The 13,991-nt window shown below is 45.4% G+C and overlaps 1 non-coding gene across 1 annotated transcript; it reads right to left on the reverse strand.

The window, feature by feature from the left end:
* Nucleotides 1–9,768: 9,768 nt before the first annotated feature.
* Nucleotides 9,769–9,929, reverse strand: LOC119326863. Its single transcript, XR_005158227.1, has one exon. It is a non-coding gene; the product is annotated as a U1 spliceosomal RNA (small nuclear RNA).
* Nucleotides 9,930–13,991: the final 4,062 nt, after the last annotated feature.

Genomic DNA, 13,991 nt, shown 5'->3' on the forward strand with positions numbered 1-13,991 from the left:
GGAGGAAAGGGGGCGCTTTTGGGAGCGGGGGCGGGAGGAGGGGGGAGCGGTTTGGAGGAGCAGCGCGGGAGCGGGGGGGGATTTTCGCGCGCGATTTTGGGTGGGGAAGGTTGGTGGTGACTGCGTGGGTGCTTGTGTGGGAGCGGGGCCCCACGTTTCAGTAAGAGTGGGAGCGGGGGAGCGCGTTGTGTCCTCCGTCGGCTCCGTCCGTGGCCGGCCGGATTTGAAAAGCGTGAATTTTGCTCGCTTGTTTTTAGGAATTTCGTGGGATATCATGTGTCACTTGATGTATCTTTTAGTGATCAACTTACGGGTGTCGTGACATTGAAAACCTATGCATAGGGGTTGGCATATGTTCTTGACTCTCCGATATAAACTTTGGGGCACTCTTTGAAGTGCTTTTGTGTTGGTTGAATGAACCTGAGATTGTGTGATGCATATCGTATAATCATGCCCACAGATATTTGAAGTGACAATGGAGTATTTAGGTGACATCAGGGTTTTGGTTGATTTGTGTCTTAAGGTGTTATTCTAGTACGAACTCTTTTATAGATCGATCCGAAAGAATAACGTTGAGGTGGTTTCGTACCCTACCATAATCTCTACGTTTGTTCTCCGCTATTAGTGGCTTTGGAGTGACTCTTTGTTGCATCTTGAGGGCTTGTTATATGATTTATCTATGTTATTATTGTTGAGAGAACTTGCACTAGTGAAAGTATGAACTCTAGGCCTTATTTCCTATCATTGCAATACCGTTTACGCTCACTTTTATCATTAGTTACTTTGCTGTTTTTATTATTTCAGATTACAAAACCTATATTTACTATCTATTTTGCACTTGTATCACCATCTCTTCGTCGAACTAGTGCACCTATACAATTTACCATTGTATTGGGTGTGTTGGGGACACAAGAAACTCTTTGTTATTGGGTTGCAGGGTTGTTTGAGAGAGACCATATTCATCCTACGCCTCCTACGGATTGATAAACCTTAGGTCATCCACTTGAGAAAAATTTGCTACTGTCCTACAAACCTGTACACTTGCAGACCCAACAACGTCTACAAGAAGAAGATTGTGTAGTAGACATCATATATTAATGAAATTTCAGAAATGGGAAGATTATGTAACACCTCAAGTCGTTAGCTACAGTGACCTCCCCCTAATGATGTCATGTCATCAGGCTTGCTAAACCAAACTGCCACTTGATAAAAATCAAAGCCCAATTCAAACCTAAAATAAAGTCAAATAAATTATTTCGTCAAACAGTAAAACTAAAATGTTCACCATATTCTATAAATTCCACTTATCTTTGACATGTTGAGCCCAATATTATTTGACCCAAAAATTAAATCTTGTTAAATTAATAAGAGGTCCAACAGTAGTTAAAATAACCAATTAAATATAAACCTAATTTTATGTATTTTCTTTTGGCCCCAAACTTTTTGTGCCACTAAAAATATTGTGCTCGAATTGTGTGCATAGTTTCACAATTAACAAAATCCATTTTGTTGATATAAGAATAATTAGAAAACGGTGTTAAAAAGGAGAAACGGATTAGAATACATTAAAATCAAAAGGACGGTGAAAAGGGATTCCCCCTACCCCCGGGCCTTGCCACCAAACCGGCCTAGTGGTCCAGTCCCCACACGGTCGTCTTCTCCTGTTCCCCGAGCCCGTCGCTACAGAGTCGGGCTCCCGCCCGACCACCTCGTCGGCATCAAAGGGGAATGGATAACGGTGACGCCCTGCCTTCCCTGCCCCCATGGCCTCCTCCTCGACGCCCCCTCCCAGATCCACTTCTCCTCCTCGCTCGCTCAATCCCGATGATCTGGACGAAGTCAGATGCCACGGCCACCATGACCGGCCCCGTCCACACGGCCACTGCCCTCCCTGCTGGTTAGGAGCTTGTCGAGGAGCTCCGAATGCCTCTGCTACTTCGTCTGCGCCAACAAGATCAAGTCCAACACCCCCAGATCGACGTCGCTGCCGCCTTCCTCAACCTTCAGCCACAGCGACATTGCCGTTCGATCCGCGCCGCCCCGAGCTCCCTGTCTTTCCCTAGGGTGCCATTGACACCGTCGTGATCTCCTCTTGCCTTTCCCAGTTTCCCCTCTCGTTTGCTCTCGTTAGGTATTTCGCCGTGGCCGAGAACCGTCGTCCGCCATGGCGATTGCAGGGGTAGCCACTGAGCTCCTCGAATTGACCCCGTGGCACATGCCCGCTCCTATGCGCACCCATGCCCGAGCCTTCAGCTCTTCTTCCGCGCCCGCGGGGCCACTCCCTCTCTGGCTCTCCATGCCCACGCACGTGCCACACCGCGTCCGTCGTGCCCGTCGTTGCCATCACGCTCGCCAAAGCCACCGCACCACTGTGCCCCGCGCGATGCACACCCTGGCCGCGTGTCACACTCTCGCTGGTTGCGCTCGCCCCGTCTGCCATCGCCTATCCCTTCGCTTGCCCCGCTGTCGCGCCCCTACCTTGCGCCGCCTCCTGTCGCGGCCATCTTCTGCGGCCACCCCCTTAGCCACGCCGGCCGCATCTCTGCCCTCCACCATCGTCGCTCGCCTCGCCTGCTGTGTGCTTCTTTCTGCTGCTATGCGCTGCTCTACCACTGGTACGCTGTTGCGCCATGCCCTCGACACCGCCGTGGACAAACGTGACGGAAGGATTGTCAATGGAGTACGAGGAGGAGGTGGCGGAGAAGGTGTGGAGAGGCAAGAGGTCTAGGGTGGCGTCAGCTGGCTGTGGTGGAGGTGATTATGCGAGAAGGAGCCGGAGCGGAAGGGGAGGTCACAATTGGAAAGAATCGCAAAAAAATCATAACCCGGAGATCTCATTCCAAAAAAATGTTAATATTGATGGAGGGGTGATTCCCTTCAATAGGTGGAAAACATAGGAAATATTGGATGTTATCAAGGAAAGGTAGAAATTTAGGAAAGTTAGGATTTTGAACTAATTTCTATGCAAATGGGGTTTTATTGTTTGGTAACATGATATTAGTGCCTGCCCGTTTGTGACGTGTCTGATTAGGAAAGTTTGTAAATGTTAAGAAACTATTTATTGGGAGGAAAGTTTGTGACGTGTCTGTTATTTGTTTCCTAAACCAAATTTCACTAATGAGAGAAATCGATTGATTTAGATAAGTTAGGAAAGTTAGATTCAAATCTATTATTTGTTTCTTAAAAATTTGTTATTTGTTTCCTAAGACAAATTGAACCAATAAAAGGAATCGATTGATATGAATAATTTAAGGAAGTTAGATCCGTGATTTGTTATACGTTAGGAAAGTCCTGGTTGTAAAAAACAGTGGAGAGAAAAATAAACCGATGGACCAGGATGGGAGGGGGTGGTGGGAGGAGAGAAAAAAACCCAGCGAGAATAAACCATGGAGACTATTCACCAACTGCTCCATTAGGAGTAGAGATAATGGTACTCCCACCTGTTAATTCTCCGGCAAACGAACGTTCGCTGGAAGGGATGGCAATTACGAACATTTTGATGGTATCTTTAGGCCCCGTTCTTTTGGCTAATTCTCCCATTTTGATGGCATCCTAGTTAGGATTGTAAAAAAATATGAGTTCAAGGTTCCGAGAGAAGTTGGGTGGAGGGTCGATTCTCAAGATTATGCGAGAATCGGCCAAAAGAATTGGGCCTTAGTTGTCACGAGAATGATAAAGATGAAAATTTGTGTTTGCATAAGCACGGCAATTTTCTGACAAGAACTGAAATGCAACAGAGTTGTCATGCTTAAACTGCAACAGAAATTGAAGCTCATCGACCAGAAGGACAAACTGGTCACCAAGACCGAGTCTATGAAGAAGGAGATACGGCTCCTGAAGGCCGAGAGGGCGGAACTGAAGACCCTCAGAGTCCACTATAGAAAGGAGGGACAGAGCAACATGAACAAGTTGCATGAGATGAAGATCATTCTTCATCGTCGAGACATGTAATGTGTGCATATATGTAGGTAGTTAGCTAGCGGATCACTTTTGCTTGTAGCTAGCTAGCTAGTTGATCACTAATGTTTGTGGATTTGAAGTTACCACTAGAAGTTTAAATGGCTACACATATACTAATAGCTGGGTATATGTTTTTTACTACTAGAAAATACAAATTGTTGGCGTTGGTTCACAATAAACGCCATATATAACACGATATATTGCTGGCATTAGCCAGGTGACACGCCATCAGTACTAAAATACTACTGACGTGTCTGCCAACCCCATCACTAAATATTTTCACTAGCGCCATATTAGTAGTGTTGGGCGTATACGCCAGCAAGGCTGGTTTTGGCACGCCATAGCTAGGCTTTTTTTCCACTGGTGAGCTATGCGTGCTTGGGGGTGAGTCTAAGAAAGAAACACATCATAGTGGTTAGTTAGAATGACATGCTACATAGGCTTAAACACGTGGTGACTTAGAATGTCATGGTGAGCGAGCTAACTGCGGTGTGGCCTTGGTAGTGCTCTACCTCCAAAAGGATCGAGCAAATGTCCTGATCCCATGAAGCCTCGCTCAGGTCTCTGATCTTGTACACCATGATCCACCTCGCTCTCTACTTCCTGAGGTGGTTGTATACCTGCGTCGAGGTGGCCTCATGTCCACAAAAGTTGAGCACCTACTTTGCAACAGTGTTCAAGTGCACCTCCTTGAAGCCCTTGTCTGTCCTGACCCCACTAGCTATGATCCCACATAGCCTGTTAAGCACGAACATCGATAGGAATGGCTGCCACTTCATGGGATTGCCCCTGCCGTCCTTATTATCCTTTGTGGATGCCTTTCGAGCAGCAGCATGAGCTGCAACATTGGGCTGAGCCAACACAAATGTTGAAGCCACAAATTGAGGAACCGTATCCGACACCTCAAAAACATTTGAACCAGGAGGCATCTGGCGGATGGGAGGCTGGGACTCCTTGACGTAGGACGCCAGGAACTGGCTCTAGGACAGGACTAGGGCCTGATTAAACTCTTGTGTCTTCATGTCTTACAAGTGTAAGCATCATGAAGACCACAACACACTACACATGGACAATACGAACTACCACTAAATTAAACACTAACAGTACGAACGAACACTACATATGGACAGATCAAACAAGCACTACCACATGCATAGACAGATGATCTAGTTCAACACAACAACTCAAATCATAGTAGGGAGTTCAACAAACTAGCACACATACTCGCGTTACACTCACACAGATTAGCGATGTATAATGCTACAACATGGTCACAGATCTAACACTGCTACATGCCCACAGATCAAGCTAGAACTAGTAGAGAGAAGGGGGTGAATGAACTCACAGACATCATCAAAGCAGCCGCGAATGAGGCGCTGAACATGTCGGAGAAGAGGAGGAGTCGAATCGTCACCGCCATCAAGCGATGGCCAGAGCAGTAGCGCAGTTTACCTCATCATTGATGTGGATCCCGCCGTAGGGAAAGCTCGAGAGAGGGAAATGGCGAGGGGGAGTTTTTTTTGCTGCGGGGAGGTTGGCTATATAGGGCGACCGAATCGGCAGCGGTGACGCCAACTCATCCCACAGCTCTTTCAGAGACGCACGAGCTCTCTCCGTGGGTGCGGGAGATCAGCGTCGTGTTCCCCTCCCATGCATTTATCGGGCTTGGCTTGCTGGAAACGGCCGATTCGGCCGTTCCTAGTGGGCCTCACTGAGGACTGCTTTAAGGTTTGTGCGGGCCAAGATTCTGATACAGGCCAGGCAACCAAACAACCTGTTTTCTTCCCTTGCGAGCCCGGCTAGGCCTAATCTAAGCAACCAAACGCGTCCTTACTATTGGGGAATGTAGCATGCAATTTAAAAAAAAATCTTATGCTCACGCAAGATCTATCTAGGAGATGCATAGCAACGAGAGGGGGAGAGTGTGTCCACGTACCCTGGTAGACCGAAAGCATAAGCGTTAGGTTAATGCGGTTGATGTAGTCGAACATCTTCACGGTCCAACCGATCCAAGTACCGAACATACGGCACCTCCGTGTTCAACACACGTTCAGCTCGATGACGTCCCTCGAACTCTTGATCTAGTAGAGGGTCGAGGGAGAGTTCCGTCAACACGATGGTGTGGTGACGGTGTTGGTGATGTGATCCGCGCAGGGCTTCGCCTAAGCACTACGACGCTATGACCGGAGGAGTAAACTCTGGAAGGGGGGCACCGCACACGGCTAAGACAACAATTGATGTGCCTTTGGGGTGCCCCCTACCCACGTATATAAATGAGGGGAGGGGGGCGGCCGGCCTAGAGGGGGCGCGCCAGGGGGGAGTCCTACTAGGACTCCTCGCCCTTGTAGGATTCCCCCTTCCTTTTTCGGAGTTGGAAAGGGGGAAAGAAGTGGAGAGGGAGAAGGAAAAAGGGGGGCCGCGCCCCCACCCCTTGTCCAATTCGGATTGGGCCTGGGAGGGGGGGCGCCACCTCCTGGCCGCTGCCTCCTCTCTCCACTAAGGCCCATGTAGGCCCATTAACTTTCCCGGGGGGTTCCGGTAACCTCACTGTACTCCGAAAAATGTCCGAACCTCTCTGAAACTATTTTGGTGTCCGAACATAACCTTCCAATATATCAATGTTTACCTCTTGACCATTTCGAGACTCCTCGTCATGTCCATGATCTCATCCGGGACTCCGAACAAACTTAGGTCACCAAAACACATAACTCATAATACAAATCATCATCAAACGTTAAGCGTGCGGACCTACGGGTTCGAGAACTATGTAAACATGATCGAGACACATCTCCGATCAATAACCAATAGGAACCTGGATGTTCATATTGGTTCCTACATATTATATGAAGATATTTATTGGTCAAACCGCACAACAACATACGTTGTTCCCTTTGTCATCGGTATGTTACTTGCCCGAGATTCGATTGTCGATATCACCATACCTAGTTCAATCTCGTTACCGGCAAGTCTCTTTACTCATTCCATAATGCTTCATCTCGCAGCTAACTCATTAGTCACATTGCTTGCAAGGCTTATAGTGATGAGCATTACCGAGAGGGCCCAGAGATACCTCTCCGATACACAGAGTGACAAATCCTATTCTCGATCTATGCCAACCCAACAAACACCTTCGGAGACACCTGTAGAGCATCTTTATAGCACACCTCCGGTATTCGGGAGTTGCATAATCTCATAGTCATAGGAACATGTATAAGTCATGAAGAAAGCAATAGCAATAAAACTTAATGATCAATATGATAAGCTAACGGGTGGGTCTTGTCCGTCACATCATTCTCTAATGATGTGATTCCGTTCATCAAATGACAACACATGTCTATGGTCAGAAAACACAACCATCTTTGATTAACGAACTAGTCAAGTAGAGGCATACTAGGGACACTTTGTTTTGTCTATGTATTCACACATGTACTAAGTTTTCGGTCAATATAATTGCAGCATGAATAATAAACATTTATCATGATATAAGGAAATATAAATAACAACTTTATTATTGCCTCTAGGGCATATTTCCTTCAGTCCCCCACTTGCACTAGAGTCACTAATCTAGATTACATAGTAATGATTCTAACACCCATGGAGTCTTGGTGTTGATCATGTTTTGCTCGTGGAAAAGGCTTAGTCAATGGGTCTGCAACATTCATGAGTCGTTGATCTAGGCCACACCCCTTCTTGATCTGTCATAAACCCCGTTCAGGTATGTAAGTTGCAATGATGCCTTGGGGGGCAGTTATATACAACGGCTCTCTCACCCCCGCCTCCTCTCGCTAGCGAGGTGGTACTAAACCAAATAGAGCGTCTTACGGTTATGGCCCGACCCATGTTTCATATTTTTATGTTTGTTTGTTTTTTCTTTTCTTACTTTTCAATTTATTATTTTCCTTTTCACTTTTCTTCTCATTTGTATTTTCTTCTTTTCATCTAATTGGCGTTTATAGTTCACTTTTTAACATTGTCTACATGTTTTTTCTCATACTTTTACTATAAAAAAAATTCCTTGTTGGTGTCATTAAAGTGAATTTTGTTTTGATGAGGTTGGAGCAGGCATCCTTTTAGAATGGAGCCATTGGGAGCGCCCGGTAAGGCAATTTTAGAGGCAAGTCGAGGAAACTTGTGCCTGGGCCTCCTGGTTCCTCTCCCTCGGACAACGTTGGATCCTACAGGGATGCATCATGCCCCCATCGATCTTACTGCCACGCGCAATGACCACCACAAATTCGTGTAGTGAGTACATCCTCCACTTGTATCCTGCCTCGGTTGTGCTTGGGGGCGTCTCGTCCACTCCTCGCGTGAGTGACTCCATCCACTCTGGTGAATAAGTGGTCGCCGCCACCAATGTCAAGCACCATCATGATGGTGGCGCCCAACTTTCATCCAGTTCTGCAGAGCACGCCATCTCGCGACGCACCGCCTCTGTTGAGTGTACAAGACGCTTGACGATTGCCACACAGCCGGGGACAAGTCGAGGAGAGGGGGATTGGGTTACCGGGGGCGTAATCGGGGTGGGAGGCACTCATGACGGCGACGACCTTGGCGACGATTTTGTCGAGCTTGGAGGTGGTGATGCCCCTGTAGATGCCGGCGCAGGCCTTCTACGCGACGAGCGCGGGGTCGTAGTGGTTCTGGTTGAGGCCGTATGCAAGCTTCTTGAGACGCGTCGTGATCTTGTCGAAATGCACCACCTCCAACCGCACGCTGCCCTTCACCGCATACATCTTCTCTGCCGCCTGGCCGGATTTCGGTCAAACATTGGGTGGGCACGTGTCATAGCGAGCAGCAGGAGGGGTTCAGGATCCGAGAATTGGGGAACAAGGAAGAGGGAGAGGGCGGTGAGGGATTTGGAACGGCTCCAAGGGGCCGACGCGCGTGTTGTGCGATGATTTTGAAAAGAAATGAGAAAGGGGGTTCTTTTGAGTGGGAGGAACGGTGGAGAAGTGCTTTGGAGGAGGAGCGCTGGATTAGTGGAGTATTTTCATGTGTGGTTTTATGTCGGGGTGGTTGGTGGTGGTGGAAGCCCATGTGACGCGTAATTCAACTCCATCATTCAACTCCATCAATGGCCCACCTATTTGAAAAGCATGAACTTTATTTGCTAATTGCCAAATAATTTGACTACAGATTGTTCGATCTTCGCAAGAATCGGAATAAAAATCTCTTTTTTCTTGTGGAACAAATTATACTCTTCATAGTCTCGTTGCCTTTTTAGCGAACGTCTGAAGTTTATATAACACAAAATTATATCTTTTGAAAATAGAACATCTGAAGTTTATATTGGTATATTTTTTGTAATATATGACTTGTATTAAGTTGGTCAAATTGACGACCTAGGGGTACGGGCACGCCTTGTAAACTGAGAGAGAGGGAGTAGCGAACATTGCCTAGCTGAAGAATGGTATTGCTTCCCATAAGTTACTGGTCACATCGCAAGTCCATGATTAAGCTAACTACCTATTTATCATAGTCTAGGGCCTTGACTTGTTTTGAAGATTTCTTCGCAAGGAATATGGTGAATCAAATCAGTTTGTAATACCGCTATTCGATATACCATTGAAAACTTGCTTGGTTTAGTGTTAAAGTTTGGTATTGGCCGAAATATTGGCTACAAATTGGTTGGCTACAAAATTCATGTGGCCACACTCACATAGAGTTGTATGTTTTGGAAATTCTTGGCATTGCAAAACTATTAATAGCAAAAAAATACCATGTATACTTGCTTGACCAAGTAGAAGCAACTTGCAAAACGTGCATAGCTGCAATGATGAAATTCTAAAGTTTAATTTTGATGGATTGGCAGGGGTCGCGCGAGCGCATACCCCCTCTACCATAAATTTTGACGTCCATTCTCCCAATTGGGGAGATGATAGACCAACATGCTCGCCAAGTGCAATGTGAGCCGTTGATCTAGGCCACGACCCTTCTTGATCAGTCGTAAACCCCGTCTAGGTATTTAAGTTGCACCGGTGCTCCATGGGCTAGTTATATACACCAGCTCTCCCACCTCCGCCTCTCTCGCTAGCGAGGTGGGACTAAACCAGACCAGATCGAGTGTCGCACAGTGATGGCCTGACCCATCTGCCGATTTCCTTTATGTTTTTTTCATTCTATTTATTATTTTTCTTTTTCACTTTTCTTCTGATTTGTATTTCCTTCTTCATCTAATTGACGTTTATGTTTCACTTTTTAATATTGTCTACATGCTTTCCTCGTACTATAAAATCACTTTTTGGTCTCATTAAAGTGAACTTTTTTAAGAGGGTTGGAGCAGATAGTTTTCGAGAATTGAGTCATTGTGTGAGTAGCCACCATGACCATGTGTGAGTAGTTTCCACAGGACCTTAGGGTCCATAGCAGTAGCTAGATGACATCCTCTCTCTCTCTCTCTCTCTCTTTCTCTCTTGTGATTCTATACCTTTTTTACTAAAAAAGCAAGGTGCATTTCTTCAATTTTTTCATCCGTTCACCGTCAAGAAGATTTTTTTTGTATCTGAGGTGGTACTAAACTTTTGTGCGTCAATCCGCTAGAAAAGAACAAATGTTTGTCCAGAATTCCGTAATTGGGCCACGCGTGCTCCGGTCCAACAAAGCCAGCCCATTTATTATTGCCCACGCAGTTGGGAAGAGCTTATTTCTTGCATCAAGCGATAAATAGTTGAAACTAACCACAGGGCTCCTAAGATTGGGCCGGTCCGTTTCCCCTTTTTCGATGTTCTATTTTTATTTTTTCTCTTCCTTTCTCCTTCTTTTTTTTGTATTTCCTTTTCCTTTTTTCTATCTTTATTTCTTTTACCAATTGTTTTTACATAAATGTTCAAAATTTCAAATTTTGTTCAAATATTCAAAAAAAGTTCAGAATTCAAAAGTGGTGTTCCTGATTTGAAAAATATTTGAAAATTTTAAAAATCTTGTTTCGAAATTTTCTCATTTTTTAGAAACTATTTGTGTTTTTCAAAAAGTCTTCGAGATTTTTAATAAAAGTTACATTTTATAAATGTTCCATATGTTAAAATATTCATGTTTTAGTGAAATATTCACAAACCAAAATAATACTTTCATCTAAGAAAACATTTTCTAAATATTTTTTGAATGTTCCCCTTAAAAAAATCAAAAATTTAAAAATATTTGTGTTTTTGTACAATTTTCATGTTTTAAAAATATTATTTGTGAATCTCAAAACATATTAATGTTTCTAATTTTGTTCGTGTTTTCCCAAAAATATTGGAATTTTCAAAAAATAACTGTTCGGATTTTTTGATTGTTCGGGATTTAAAAAATTGTTCACATTTCCAAGAATATTCACCAATTCATATTTTTTTGAATGTTCAATTTTTTTTAATATATATTCCTAATTTGACTCTATATTATTTTCTTAAATACTCGCGCTGGCCATAGGTTAGCAGTGCATGGTCGTTCTATGCTGGTTGAGTGTAAATGAAAGAAACTGTCGGCATATGCCAATAAAAGAGAATATGTTGTTTGGTTTTAATTAGAGCAAAATTATCGGCACTTGAGCACTAAAATAATCAAAGAGAATAAACCCTAAAAAGTAAGGACATTCATGCCTAATTATGCTAATAAAACGAGATTTATGCACTACAATTAATAATCGACCTGGCTACGTGTCGTAGGATAGAGTGGTCGAAGCAACCGTGTGCCAAGTTCGCCGTGTAGCCACCAAATGAGCTGGCAGGCATAACCCGAAAATGGAGACAGACCCGAAGGCAAAAAGGCATGAGTTGGGTGCTCGCCACCACGCCGACCAACCCCAGCACTATCAAGATTTTCCGTGTCAAACATATCCAACGAGAAGACCATAACTCCTTGCTCTGTCGCCTATCAGTGTGAAGACCTTTTTTGGATGACACGTCAATTATCTTTATCGTTGCTTCTTGCAAAAAAAATCTCTCCGTCGCAACGCACCGGCATATGTGCTAGTTAGTACAAAATTCCCATGACTTGCCTCATAAAACGTCTCCAACATATCTATAATTTTTGATTGTTCCATGCTATTATATTATCTATTTTGGATGTTTTATATGCATCAATATGCTATTTTATATTATTTTTGGGACTAACCTATTAACCTAGAGCAAGTGCCACTTTCTATTTTTTCTTTAGTTTTGAGTTTTACAGAAAAGGAATATGAAACGGAGTCCAAACGGAATAAAACATTCGTGATGATTTTTCTTGGACCAAAAGACACCTACGAGACTTGGAGAGGAGGTTAGAAGACCTACGAGGACACGACTGTTGGAAATATGCCTAGAGGCAATAATAAATTAGCTATTATTATATTTCCTTGTTCATGATAATCGTTTATTATCCATGCTATAATTGTATTGATAGGAAACTCAGATATATGTGTGGATACATAGACAACACCATGTCCCTAGTAAGCCTCTAATTGACTAGCTCGTTGATCAATAGATGGTTACGGTTTCCTGACCATGGACATTGGATCTCGTTGATAACGGGATCACATCATTAGGAGAATGATGTGATGGACAAGACCCAATCCTAAGCCTAGCACAAAGATCGTAGTTCATATGCTAAAGCTTTTCTAATGTCAAGTATCATTTCCTTAGACCATGAGATTGTGCAACTCCCGGATACCGTAGGATTGCTTTGGGTGTACCAAACGTCAGAACGTAACTGGGTGGCTATAAAGGTGCACTACAGGTATCTCCGAAAGTGTCTGTTGGGTTGGCACGAATCGAGACTGAGATTTGTCACTCCGTGTAAACGGAGAGGTATCTCTGGGCCCACTCGGTAGGACATCATCATAATGTGCACAATGTGACCAAGGGTTTGATCACGGGATGATGTGTTACGGAACGGGTAAAGAGACTTGCCGGTAAAGATATTGAACAAGGTATCGGTATACCGACGATCGAATCTCGGGCAAGTACTATACCGCTAGACAAAGGGAATTGTATACGGGATCGATTGAGTCCTTGACATCGTGGTTCATCCGATGAGATCATCGTGGAACATGTGGGAGCCAAAATGGGTATCTAGATCCCGCTGTTGGTTATTGACCGGAGAACATCTCGGTCATGTGTGCATGGTTCCCGAAGCGTAGGGTCTACACACTTAAGGTTCGATGACGCTAGGGTTATAAAGGAAGTTAGTATGTGGTTACCGAATGTTGTTCGGAGTCCCGGATGAGATCCCGGATGTCACGAGGAGTTCCGGAATGGTCTGGAGGTAAAGATTTATATATGGGAAGTCCTGTTTTGGTCACCGGAAAAGTTTCGGGTTTTATCGGTAACGTACCGGGATCACCGGAAGGGTCCCGGGGGTCCACCAAGTGGGGCCACCATCCCCGGAGGGCTGCATGGGCCAAGTGTGGGAGGAGACCAGCCCTAGGTGGGCTGGTGCGCCCCCCCACAAGGGCCCAAGGCGCCTAGGGTTTGGGGGAGGGGGCGCACCCACCTAACTTGGGGGGCAAGTTTCCCCTCTTCCCCCCCTTGGCCGCACCCTAGATGGGTTTGGGCTGGCCGCCGCCCCTAGGGGTGGAACCCTAGGTGGGGCGCAGCCCTCCCTCTCCCCCTATATACACTTGAGGGTTTTGGGGCTGCCAATAGAGGAGTTTTGACCTCTCCCTGGCGCAGCCCTACCTCTCTCCCTTCTCCTCTCCCGTGGTGCTTGGCGAAGCCCTGCAGGATTGCCACGCTCCTCCACCACCACCACGCCGTTGTGCTGCTGCTGGATGGAGTCTTCCTCAACCTCTCCCTCTCTCCTTGCTGGATCAAGGCATGGGAGACGTCACTAGGCTGTACGTGTGTTGAACGCGGAGGTGCCGTCCGTTCGGCACTAGGATCTCCGGTGATTTGAATCACGACGAGTACGACCCCTTCAACCCCGTTCTCTTGAATGCTTCCGCTTAGCGATCTACAAGGGTATGTAGATGCACTCTCCTTCCCCTCGTTGCTAGTCTCTTCATAGATAGATCTTGGTGACTCGTAGGAAAATTTTGAATTTCTGCTACGTTCCCCAACAACGACAAGCCGTAG

Source organism: Triticum dicoccoides, chromosome 6B, assembly GCF_002162155.2.
Source record: "Triticum dicoccoides isolate Atlit2015 ecotype Zavitan chromosome 6B, WEW_v2.0, whole genome shotgun sequence".
Classification (NCBI taxonomy): Eukaryota; Viridiplantae; Streptophyta; class Magnoliopsida; order Poales; family Poaceae; genus Triticum; species Triticum dicoccoides.